Here is a 14,564-nt window from a genome sequence, read left to right as displayed (position 1 = left end):
CTAACGGAAAAGAAAGACATGCGACACCTATGGCTAGGGTGTTATAATATTTCAATACCAAACAGGCCAGCAAACAGTATAATGTTAGTGCAAATTCGGTATTTCGGACCCCTATCAAACATCTTTCAACTTTTCCTGATTATGTGTTCGATTTTACTTTAAATTCACCAACGTTTACTCAAATAATACTAAATAAAAATATATTTCGATAAAAAAAATCACACAATTTTATCAAAATGTCCTATTAAGGCCCAAAAACCACTTTAAGAACGCACGTGGCGCGCTTAATTTCCCACCCTTTCCCCCGGGCCGACCCGTGAGCTTACTCCCGGGCCGACCCCTTCCAAAATATACCAAATATTCTGGCTATAGACATCAGAAATATAGTACAGTATATTGTATAATGGTAGAACAAATGGTAGAGTAAGACAATTCCATTGCCTTATTATCGTCTTCATAAAACTTGTTACAGTGTGTATCGTGAAAAAGAATATACAATAGAAATGTGACTGAATACATCCACATAACATAATCAAGCTTAAATAATACACGTAACATCTAAAGAATAAAATATCCGAAAGTGATCGTCTGAAATACAGGCTTCTGAATCAGGAACTAACTTATTACTCAATTCCTTATTCAGAGGCTATAACTTCGGATATTTAAATTCGGATCATTCTCGCATTGCGCAGCTTTATATTCGTTATTATTAGCTATGTCTAATGTAAGTTTTTTATTTATATTTCTGATACAGTTTTTGAAGTTTTATCTGACCCTTACCTTTGGCCAAGACTAAACGATACCTCATAACTAAGCATGGTTTAGATATCTCACTCCGTTCTCATACGTGAACAGTTACGAAGGGATATGATTAAGGATGTAAAGAGATTTCAACATGTCAGCATAAACGCAAGACTGCATCGGACGCAGCGGTGCAAGTGCCTCTAGTCGACTTGAAACTTTCCTTTGAGATGCCTCAACATTTTATTTTATTTAACATTCAAACACCTGCGCGAATACCAGCTGCAATAGTGTTTTTTTCCGTAGATTTGTTTAAGTACGAATACGCGTTTTCCCGCTCATGCAGACCAACGGTACATACGGCGACCTTCTACCTCGGCACACGATCATTGACCGTGGTACCTAAAAAACGGCGATGGTCTCAATAGTTAACAGTCCTTCGCCGTTTTAAGCGTAACGTAGCGTATTCGAACAGAATGCTAATATTTCGAACAGCGTTGTCGTCAGTGCGACGTCACTGCCTTCAACATAAAAGCGAGACTGCACCGGAAGCAGCGACCCAGGTGCCTCTAGTAGTCTGGAAAGTTTCGATGAGATGCCTCCGTATTTTGTTTTTTTCAATTTAAACACAAATTCGTACTCAAACTGTAATTGAGTGTTTCCATTTAAATAGATTTTCTATCACCGAAAACGCGATTTCTGATCTTGGGTGCCAACGGTATATCCGGCGACCTTAAACATTGGCGCACGATAAAAGGTCGAGGGCACCAAACAAATGGCGCTGGTCTATTTGATAACCAGTTTCATTTTTCCGAAGTTAGTGCAACTGGCTACTTTTTCCTTATTCAGAAAAAAGGAACTGGGTTATCATTTTACAAAAACATAAGTAGGAATATACTGCAATACATATTTTGATACGCGACCTATATTTACAATGATTTTCATTGAATAATTGGTCTCTTTGGTTATTTTTCAATTATTTTTTTAGCAAGACAATGCCAGTTCCTTATTCGATTTGAATAAGGAATAAGGAACCAGTTCCTTATTCCCTATTCAAACCGAATAAGGAACGGAATATCATTATATAAAACTTAGAACAGGTGTACTGCAATTAAAGTTTTTGATATACAACCTACGTTTAAAATGCTTTTCATTGATTTATTGGTTTCTTTGGTTCATTTTGATTAAGGTTTTTAATCAGAAAATACCAGTTCCTTATTCGTTTTGTATACGGAACAAGGAACCAGTTCCTTATTCCTGATTCAAACCGAATAAGGAACTAGATTCTCATTAAATAAAATTTAGCAGCAATGTATTGCAATATTATTTTTTTTTACATCTACCATCATTTCATTGATATTTTGTATTATTTGGTTAATTTTAATTTATGTTTGAGTAAGACAATTTCATTTCCTAATTATCTTCTTAATAATACTTGTTTTCAGCGTGTATCGTCAAATAGAATATACAATAGAAATGTGACAGAATACATTCATACAACATAATCAAGCTGAAGTAACACACACAACATCTGAAAAATAAAATATCCGAAAGTGATCGTCCGAAATACAGGCTTCTGAATAAGGAACTTACTTATTACCCAATTCCTTATTCAGAGACTATAACTTCGGATACTTAAATTCGGATCATTCTCGCAAAGCGCAACTTTATGTTCGTTACTATTGGCTCTGTTTAATGTAAGATTTTTATTTTTATCTCTGATACAGTTCTTTAAGTTTTATCTGACCCTTACCTTGGGCCAAGACTATACGATATCTCATTACTAAGCATGTTTTAGATATCTCATTCCGTTCTTAACGTAAACAGTTACGAAGAGATATGATTAAGATGCAAAGAGATTTTAGTACGTCACAAAACAGCAAGACTGCACCGGAAGCAGCGGTCCAGGTGCCTCAAGAAGACTGGACAGTTTCCATGAGATGCCTCAATATTTAATTTTATTTAAAATTCAAACACCTGCGCGCATACTAGCTGTAATAATGTTTTTTTCTTCATAGATTTGTTTAAATGCGAATACGCGTTTTCTCGCTCATGCAGACCAACGGTAAATACGGCGACCTTCAACCTCGGCACACGATTATTGACCGTGGTATCTAAAGAACGGAGATAGTCTCAATGGTTGAGAGTCCTTCGCCGTTTTTAGCTTAACAGTTGAGCTCTGTATTCGAACAGAATGCCAAAATTGCGAACAGCGTTGTCGTCAGTGCGACGTCACTGACGTCACCATAAAAAATGTCTGCACCGGAAGGAGCGGCCTAGATGCCTCTAGTAGTCTGGAAAGTTTCGTAGAGATGCCCCCGTTTTTTGTGTTTTTTTTTTCAATTTAAAGACAAATGCGTTCTTAAGCTCTTATTGAGTGTTTCTAATTAAATAGGTTTTCTTTCATTGAAAACGCGTTTTTTCGATCTTAGATGCCAACGGTATATCCGGCGACCGTAAAGATTGGCGCACGATAAAAGGTCGCGGGAACTAAAGAAATGGCGCTGGTCTTTTTGATTACCAGTCCTATTTTTCCGAAGTAAGTGCAACTGGCTGCTAATTTTTCCTTATTCAGAAGAAAAAAAGGAACTGGGTTATCATTTAACAAAAACCTAAGTAGGAATGTTCTGCAGTACATATTTTGATACGCGACCTATATTTACAATGATTTTCATTGATTAATTGGTCTCTTTGGTCCATTTTAATTTATTTGTTTAGCATGGAAATGCCAGTTCCTTATTCGATTTGAATAAGGAATAAGGAACCAGCTCCTTATTCCCGATTCAAACTGAATAAGGAACTGGACTATCGTTATATAAAACTAAGTACAGGTGTACTGCAATTAAAGTTTTTAATACCCAACCTACGTTTAAAATGCTTTCAATTGATTATTTGGTTTCTTTGGTTCATTTTAATTCAGGTTTTTTCAATAAGAAAATACCAGTTCCTTATTCGATTTGAATAAGGAATAAGGAACCAGTTCCTTATTCCTTTTTCAAACCGAATAAGGGACTGGGTTATCATTGAATACAACTCAGCAGCAATGTATTGCAATATATTTTTTTACATGTACCATTATTTCATTGACATTTAGTATTCTTTGGTTAATTTTTATTTATATCTCTAATACAGTTCTTTAAGTTTTATCTGACCCTTACCTTTGGCCAATAATAAACGATATCTCATTACTAAGCATGTTTTAGATATCTCATTCCGTTTTCATACGTAAGCGGTTACGAAGGGATATGATTAAGGATGTAAAGAGATTTCAACACGTCACCATAAAATCAAGACTGCACCGGAAGCAGCGTTGAAGGTGCCTCTAGTCGACTGGAAACTTTCATCGAGATGCATCAACATTTTATTTTATTTAACATTCAAACACCTGCGCGAATACTAGCTGAAATAGTGTTTTTTTTTCGTAGATTTGTTTTAGTGCGAATACACGTTTTGTCTTCATGCAGACCAACGGTGCATCCGGCGACCCTCAACCTCGTCACACGATTATTGGCTGTGGGATCTACAAAACGGCGATGGCCTCGATGGTAAACAGTCCCTCGCTGATCTTAGCGTAACAGTTGCGCTCTGTTTTCTTACCGAATGCCAATATTTCGGACAGCGTTGTCGTCAGTTCGACGTCACAGACGTCAATATAAAGGCGATAATGCACCGGAAGCAGCGGCCAGTTGCCTTTATTAGTCTGGAAAGTTTCATCGAGATGCCTACGTATTTTGTTTTTCCATTAAAAAACAAATGCGTATACAAGCTCTTATTGAGTGTTTATATATTAAAATTCATTTTCTATCTCCGAAAACGCGTCTTCCCGATCTTGGATGCCAGCGGTACATCCGGCGACCTTCAATAATGGCACACAATAAAAGATCGTGGGACGCGACAAAATGGCGCTGGTATCGGTGGTTACCAGTCCTATTTTTCCGAGACAGTGCAGCTGGTTACTTTGTCATTGTTCACCCGCGAAAAAAGAACTGGTCATCATTACACATAAAAACTAGGTAGAAATGTTGTACAATACATATGTGCGATATCCTACCTATATTTACAATGATTTTAATTGATTTATTTGTCTCTTTTTTTTTCCTTTTTATTCAGAAAATGGCAGTTCCTTATTCAATTTGAATAAGGAATAAGGAACTAGATCCTTATTCCTTATTGAAATCGAATAAGGAACTGGGTTATAATTAAATAAAACTAAGAAGAAATGTACAGCAGTTAAAGTTTTGGATACACAACGTGAAAAACAATGATTGCCATTGATATATTGGTCTCTTTGGTTCATTTTCATTTATTTTTTTAGTAAGAAATCGCCAGTTCATTATTCGATTTAAATAAGGAATAAGGAGCCAGTTCCTTATTCATTATTCAAACCGAATAAGGAACTGGATTCTCATTAAATAAAACTTAGCACCAATGTATTGCAATAATTTTTTTTTACGTGTACCATCATTTCATTGACATGTAGTATTGTTTGGTTAATTTTAATTTATGTTTGAGTAAGACAATGCCATTTCCTTATTATCGTCTTAATAATATTTGTTGTCAGCGTATTTCGTAAAATAAAATAAACAAAGAAATGTGACAGAATATATCTATATAACATAATCAAGCTTAAATAACACACACATCTAAAAAATAAAATATCCGAAAGTGATTGTCCGAAATACAGGCTCCGGAATAAGGAACTAACTTATTTCTAATTCCTTATTCAGAGGCCATAATTTCGGGTACTTTAATCGCATCATTCTAGCATCTGGACCTTACCTTTGGCCAAGACTATCCGATAGATGAGTATCAGACATGTTTTCATCATGTTTAAATCGAATAAGGAACTGGGTAATAATTAAATAAAACTTAGTAGAAATGTACTTCAATAACTATTTTGTTATACCCAACCTACATTAACAGTGGTTTTCATGATTTATTGATCTCAGTGATTCATTTTAACTTATTTTTTATTAAGAAATCGCCAGTTCCTTATTCGATTTGAATACGGAATAAGGAATCAGTTCCTTATTCCTTATTCAAACCGAATAAGGAACAAGGATAAAATTAAATAAAAATAGTAGACATGTACTACAATACATATTTTTGATGCCCAATCTACATTTATAATGATTTTCATTGATGTACTGGTCTCTTTGGTTCACTTTAATTTATCTTTTGGCAAGAAAATGGCAGTTCCTTATTCGATTTGAATAGGGAATAAGGAACCAGTTCCTTTTTCCTTATTGAAATCGAATAAGGAACTGGGTTATAATTATAAAAAAATAAATAGAAATGTACCTCAATAAATATTTGTTATAGCCAACCTATATTTACAGTGATTTTCATTGACTTATTGATCTCTTTAATTCCTATTTATGTTTTTGTTAGTAAGAAAATGCCGTTCCTTATTCGATTTTGATTTGTTATTTATAGTAAGTACATTCCAGTTCCTTATTCGATTTCAATAAGGAATAAGGACCAGTTCCTTATTCCTTATTCAACTGAATAAGGAACTGGTTTATCATTACTTAAAACTTAGTAGAAAATGTATTGCAATGCGTATTTTAAATATCCAACCTATGTATACACATGTATATAATGATATTCATTTTATGTTGAACAATTTTGATCATTTTCATAGATGTTTAAGTAAGAAAATGCCGTTCCTTATGCGATTTTGAATTATTATTTATAGTAAGTACATTCCAGTTCCTTATTCGATTTCAATAAGGAATAAGGAACCAGTTTCCGTATTCCTTATTCAAACTGAATAAGGAGCTGGTTTATCATTACTTAAAACTTAGTAGAAATGGATTGCACTGCGTATTTTAAATATCCAACCTATGTATACACATGTATATAATGATATTCATTTTTATGTTGAACATTTTGATCATTTTCATAGATGTTTAGTAAGAAAATGCCGTTCCTTATTCGATTTTGAATTATTATTTATAGTAAGTACATTCCAGTTCCTTATTCGATTTCAATAAGGAATAAGGAACCAGTTCCTTATTCCTTATTCAAAACTGAATAAGGAACTGGTTTATCATTACTTAAAACTTAGTAGAAATGTATTGCAATACGTATTTTAAATATCCAACCTATGTATACACATGTATATAATGATATTCATTTATATGTTGAACAATTTTGATGCATTTTCATTGATGTTAAGTAAGAAAATGCCGTTCCTTATTCGATTTTGATTTATTATTTATAGTTAGTACATTCCAGTTTCCTTATTCGATTTCAATAAGGAATAAGGAACCAGTTCCTTATTCCTTATTCAAACTGAATAAGGAACTGGTTTATCATTACTTAAAACTTAGTAGAAAATGTATTGTAATGCGTTATTTTAAATATCCAACCTATGTATAACACATGTATAAAAGGATATTCATTTTATGTTGAACAATTTTGATTCATTTTCATAGATGTTTAAGTAAGAAAATGCCGTTCCTTAATCGATTTTGAATTATTATTTATAGTAAGTACATTCCAGTTCCTTATTCGATTTCATAAGGAATAAGGAACCAGTTCCTTATTCCTTATTCAAACTGAATAAGGAACTGGTTTATCATTACTTAAAACTTAGTAGAAATGTATTGCAATGCGTATTTAAATATCCAACCTATGTATACACATGTATAAAAGGATTTCATTTTTATGTTGAACAATTTTGATCATTTTCATAGATGTTTAAGTAAGAAAATGCCGTTCCTTATTCGATTTTGAATTATTATTTATAGTAAGTACATTCCATTTCCTTATTCGATTTCAATAAGGAATAAGGAACCAGTTCCTTTCCTTATTCAAACTGAATAAGGAACTGGTTTATCATTACTTAAAACTTAGTAGAAATGTATTGCAATGCGTATTTTAAATATCCAACCTATGTATACACATGTATATAATGAGATTCATTTATATGTTGAACAATTTGATCATTTTCATTGATGTTTAAGTAAGAAAATGCCGTTCCTTATTCGATTTTGATTTATTATTTATAGTAAGTACATTCCAGTTCCTTATTCGATTTCAATAAGGAATAAGGAACCAGTTCCTTATTCCTTATTCAAACTGAATAAGGAACTGGTTTATCATTACTTAAAACTTAGTAGAAATGTATTGCAATGCGTATTTTAAATATCCAACCTATGTATACACATGTATATAATGATATTCATTTATATGTTGAACAATTTTGATCATTTTCATTGATGTTTAAGTAAGAAAATGCCGTTCCTTATTCGATTTTGATTTATTATTTATAGTAAGTACATTCCAGTTCCTTATTCGATTTCAATAAGGAATAAGGAACCAGTTCCTTATTCCTTATTCAAACTGAATAAGGAACTGGTTTATCATTACTTAAAACTTAGTAGAAATGTATTGCAATGCGTATTTTAAATATCCAACCTATGTATACACATGTATATAATGATATTCATTTATATGTTGAACAATTTTGATCATTTTCATTGATGTTTAAGTAAGAAAATGCCGTTCCTTATTCGATTTTGATTTATTATTTATAGTAAGTACATTCCAGTTCCTTATTCGATTTCAATAAGGAATAAGGAACCAGTTCCTTATTCCTTATTCAAACTGAATAAGGAACTGGTTTATCATTACTTAAAACTTAGTAGAAATGTATTGCAATGCGTATTTTAAATATCCAACCTATTTATACACATGTATATAATGATATTCATTTATATGTTGAACATTTTTGATCATTTTCATTGATGTTTAAGTAAGAAAATGCCGTTTCCTTATTCGATTTTGATTTATTATTATAGTAGTACATTCCAGTTCCTTATTCGATTTCAATAAGGAATAAGGAACCAGTTCCTTATTCCTTATTCAAACTGAATAAGGAACTGGTTTATCATTACTTAAAACTTAGTAGAAATGTATTGCAATGCGTATTTTAAATATCCAACCTATGTATACACATGTATATATGATGTTCATTTATATGTTGAACAGATTTGATCATTTTCATTGATGTTTAAGTAAAAAAATGCAGTTCCTTATTCGGCTTGATACGGAAATGGAACTGGTTCTGTTTCCTTATTCGGCCGCGAAAAGGAAATTGAGTTTAATGAAACAAATTAGGAAATGTACAGATTGCATTTTTATATCACATAAATGTTAATAAGTATACAGGCTAAAGTTTTGGTTGAATTTAAGTTAGAATTCGAAGTAGAAATGCCGGCTCGGGTTATTAAAAAATCCTATTAAAACGCTGAGAAGAAACATGAATATGTATCGTTATACACAAATTAAATGTATTCTTGTTATTAGCTTTGATTGATTTAATGAAATGTTTGCATTATTTTTCTTAAAAAGCTTAGTCAATATTAAGCGTGAATAAGGAATAAGGAACCGTTATTTATTCCTTATTCGAATAAGAATCGTGAATAAGGAATAAGGAACTGTTCCGTATTCCTTATTCGAATAAGGAATAAGGAACTAGGAAAAGGAACCAACTTACTCTCCATAAATAAAATTCGACAATAATACTTATGTAGCAAATTATTTTTGTATAACACAATCTGAAACATAAATCTGTAATTAATAAATAGACGGTTTATTCAACTAATAAATATGTTGTTCAAATGATCAAGTACCGACATATCAGCGTCTACAATACCGTCTTTTTTAAGAAAAGCTGAAAATCCCAGAAAAAGGGAAAACGTTCAAAATGATTCCACAAATGATGATTTCCATCAACATCAACCCACAGTAGATGTTGTTCAGCTCATTTAAATCTCATTCATTGGGGTAACTTAAATATCCCAAACTTACGTGAACACCATATAATTCGCACCGATACGAATAAATCCATCTTAAAGCATACTATTTTTTACGTTACGTGTAATTGCATTACTCTTCACATGTTACACGTTTATTCGCAAAACGCTTTTCATTTTATTTCATTTAAGAAAATGCCATATACAGTGCTATACATAATAATAGATAGGGCGTTTACCTATTTTCTGTTCTGTCGATTTTAGATTTGTTCATATTATTTTGTTCAAAGAAATGCGCGAATACTCACGTCAGAAAATTATAGTTCGATGCTCGTATTGTTCTTACCTGTGGTTTCAAAGCAACGGCACATTTTGACATTGCATCTTATACCGCTACTTTAGTTAACAAAGCATATAACAAATTACTAGTACTTTGCGGGGTGCCCGTATAAATTGTATTTTATTGTTAAATTTGAACGATATTCAAATATTTCAAACATATAGAATACTATGTGTGTACCAAGGCCTGTGATTTATTTATTATGTGTGTGTCAAGTTGTAAAAGCACCTTCGAGTTAGGACGTACGATTGACACTGCCAAGCTATTGAAAATGTCATACTAAGCCGGGAGACTATTTAACAGGAGCGAAGCCGAGCTTTACTTGTTAAGTTCCATTTGCAATATAATCATGCAGACCCGTCAGTTAAACCTATAGTATTGGTATTTTACCACGTTTTCAAACAAATATTTAAGGCTATCCCTATTTTATTTTGCTGTGCGCTTGTATTTGTTTCATGTTATATGCCACTCAGTTTGTCAATGAGGATTCTTTCATTTGCTATTTCAGGTTTCTGTCTTGTTTGGGAATATTAAATTTTGTTGTTTTAAGCACACACCTGGATACAACGTGCTCTTGGAGTGCTTTTGTGATCGCTTTATTCAGTTGTTTGTTGCACACGACGTGTGTCGTCAACATTTACAAAGTGAACACTCTTCATGCCAATGTATAGCCCAATCTTCATACACTTGGTCAAGGCTTTCAAACATTCTTGACGAAAATGTTCGCAGGAGGGCGGGGCAGTGGTTCTTATAAAAATATGCCTTTTTAAATTTGAACCTTGAGCACATGTTTGAATTCACGTTTAAACTCAATTTAAAAGGCACCAGAACGCATATTTGTATTAAGTATTTATCGGTATAGTTGTAAAGAGTTTATCGCATAGAAAAAGATGACTACCATTGGACAACTATAGTAAATCTTGTTTGCACTCATTATTCAGATCATTAATTTTTTATGGTCTCCAGTGAGCGCTTGAAGGACTTTGACACTATTTCTATATGTGTGTTGAGTTAATTGTCATGTTCCTCATATATACCGAGTCAATTATTTAAAATTAAAGTCCAGTGTATGATAACAGCTTTAAGAATTTTAGTGTCTGTATCATATAGCCATCTTACTATTAAGAAACTTTTAAACAAATCTTTCCTTTATCGTATATTATCAATATGCGCGGGTCCCTGATTTTTGAAGGACATCAACTTATTCCACACTCTATCGTTAGTTATGTGAAATCTTTAAACTGCCTTTTAATACACCCATATCCGCGCATTTTAGGTGACGTGTATTTTTCCAAGATTGCTTCCATCGTGAAAAAAAAGCGTATTTGTACTCAACAAGGTTTATATCATATATAGGAAACCGTTCAATGCGAAATAGGGCTTACATTTAATATATTATATATTATATATAAATATAAAAGTGGCGCGAAAACAACGTTGACGCCCGAAATGCACGACGTCATATCCGTACATAATAAAACATCTTGAAGTAAAAAATGGCCGCCGATGAAGACCGTGAGGTCGAAAGCTTCGGTATAAAATGAATACAGCGTTCACTCTTTTTTTTATGTGTCTCAACATATTTGTGGAACAACTTGCGTTACCTTATTAAGCATTTTAAGTAAAGATACGTGAGTTATCCATTTATCCGTTTGTGCACAAAATGCAGCTTGTGATATCGGCTGGTTCGGCACTAATTGCTCTTCCAATTGTCACTGCCAAGACGACACGACTTGCAATCACGTGAATGGCAGCTGTGAAAATAATCAGTGTGCAGCAGATGGTCTGGTGATAACTGCAGTTTCAGGTAGCGTATACTCGAGGTGTCCTCTGTTTGTCGAGATCTCAAATATGTGAGTTTGATTGCGCATAGTATTTGCGCATAGATTCTGTAAAATTTCGCAACACAATATTGACTCTGTATTTGTTAGGGGTCATTTATATGTATAAAGGATAAAACAAATACATAAAATGTCTTCCAGGGTCAAAAAAACTAAGTGCAACACTTTTGACACGGTTTATGTAAGATGTATGCATTAAGTTATTTTTTTATCATGAATGCAAAATGTAATTTTTTCTTCTAACATTAATACAAAACTTGCAAATATAATAGCAATACAATTTTATGGTTTATACGATGAATTTTATTGTGTATTAAATATATATAGAAGAAATTGTTATTGTACATTGTTCGTTTTTGTTATGCAAATAATTATACCTCTCAGCATGTGAATACGGATTCTATGGAGCAAATTGCTCGTCTGAATGCCACTGTCAACACAATCGACCGTGTCATCACATATTCGGCAACTGTTCTAACAATCAATGCGCATCTGATTAGATTTGGACAACTGCAGCATAGGTATGGTAAAGTTTTTTTTTCTTCTCATAAGATTTCTACTTGTTTTTGATGTTGAGACAATTTGAAACATAACCGGAATCATGATTCAAGAATAATATCGCGTTTCAATCCCGAGCATGTGAGCCAGCTTCTTTCAAACATCTGTGTATCGATATGGCTGTTCATTGATAGATAAATATACTGTGACGAACGTAATTAAGCTATTTGACAAGGCAATAATACTGTTTTATATATCAATATTGTGAATCTTTTTAAAGACTATGAATGATAAGGCTTTGCTTGTTTCTGTTGTGTGCAATCTTAACAAAAGTTATAATCTGTTGCTCGCAACAACTTCTTTTATTTTACAGAGAGTTTTAAGTTATGTGAATAGCTGTCAATTACAAAACGTTTGAGCAAGTAGAAACTCCAAATGATGAAATATTTTTATAAATACCATTGAATTGAACAAAACAGTGTAATTATTTTGATGGGATCACTCAGAATACTAATTTCATCATTAATCGTGACTATTGAATTTGTAATGGTGGTAGTGCTGCACGACATAACTTATGACAGGTAACATAAAATGAATACGAGAAAGCAATTACTAATCTTAAATGGAAGATATACATTTAGGTAAAGTAAAGTTGACGTCTTCCTGTACACGTACAACGCTGTAGTGGTGTACAGTGTTTTGTTACAAAGTCACTCACTCTCTCTCTCTCTCTCATTTGTTTGACACATGTTAATGACAATACCTGAATATCATATGTTTGTGTTGATAAAATGTTACACGGTGAAGATTAAGTCATTCAATTTTAAAATTATACTTTTTAGGACTATGTTTATCATCAATATAACAGTCTCAGAAATATGTTTCGAAGGAAAATAACATACGTCAATAATCTATAATGACAGAAAATATAAGCAGCTTATAACAATAGTGTTACGGCGTGTACGATTCTTATTGGAATTACATGTATGCAAGTTTGTTATACTTGTGCCACAGGTTTGTCCCGAAGGGTTTTATGGAATTAATTGCACTTCGAAGTGTCACTGTCAGCATGGCAGCCTATGTGATCATGGATTTGGCAACTGTTCTGACAATCAGTGTGATGCAGGCTGGACAATGTATAATTGCAGCAAAGGTAATTTATGACTCGAGTTGTATATCAGCCAACATTATTTAACTACTTAAATATGTTAAATATTAACCCCATCACTTTAGGGGGTAACATGAAGTTTCGATTTCAACTAACAATGCTATTTCATTATAGGTTTCATAAGTACGTTTTCGCACATCATTCTATAATATGAAAGCGTACTAGAAAGTATGTTATTTTAGTTTTCTTTACTCTATCCTACATTCTTAAAAATCATTCAAATAATTCGAACATATGTTTTACTGGAAATGAAATTGTTAAATACACCTCACATTGCTGCTCGTGTCTAGTTTGCAGTATTTGAGTGTTTTAATTGTTTGGTACGGCTACTTGTGGAAGCCGCTTAATTCCATTAGACTTCTGTAAAATACAATTGTATACGTAATAACGTTACCACTTTAATATGGTACATTATGTTTCTTGATCCTATAGCAACTTTTCACCAAAAATTGTTTATTCAAGCTAATTGGCATCTGTTCTTAACAATACAAATGCGTGCATTTAAAGGAAACCAATTATTTCGCAAAACATATGTATATGTTCTTAAAAAATCTGTGCGGCTGGAATACTTTCTTTACTCTACGTGTGTATTTTTAGACTGTTTGTGTTCATGGTCTTTTTAATAGCTTTTTTACGGACCAACAGAGACAGACGGACGAAAAAGGCAATGTGTTGACAACAGACAGCACATTCATGAACAACGTATCAGTACGATTCGAAATGTTGTTGTGTTTTTCAGAAATGCATACATTGGAAAACGTTTGTTTGAGTTATGGACACAGAAGCAGGTGTGTCTCATATGTATATATGTATTTTAACTTTTTTTTCTGTTATTTGTGTTCTTCAACTTTCTGAAAGATATCATTATAATAAAATATGAAATCATGAAATATCGTAAACTATTGAAATTTACAAATAACCATATTATTATATTTTACTCACGTTTTTAGTTCAAAATATAATTTAAAATGAAGAACGACAATAGTCTTATACCTGCATTTTGGGTCTCTCGTAAGCGCTTAAGACATAGTGTGTTAAGTTTTAATTTAATTGATAAGACGCATCATGTTTTAAATGTCACACAATTTGCTAGTGTGCTTATATACTTATACTAGTAGAACACACAAAAAGTATTATTTATTTCATGTATCGTGTTTCACACATGCAAAATGCAAGCAGGGATACTTTGGAAGAAGTGCGAATCGCAATGT

The sequence above is a fragment of the Dreissena polymorpha genome, chromosome 3 (assembly GCF_020536995.1).
Source record: "Dreissena polymorpha isolate Duluth1 chromosome 3, UMN_Dpol_1.0, whole genome shotgun sequence".
Classification (NCBI taxonomy): Eukaryota; Metazoa; Mollusca; class Bivalvia; order Myida; family Dreissenidae; genus Dreissena; species Dreissena polymorpha.
This window is presented reverse-complemented; position numbering follows the sequence as displayed.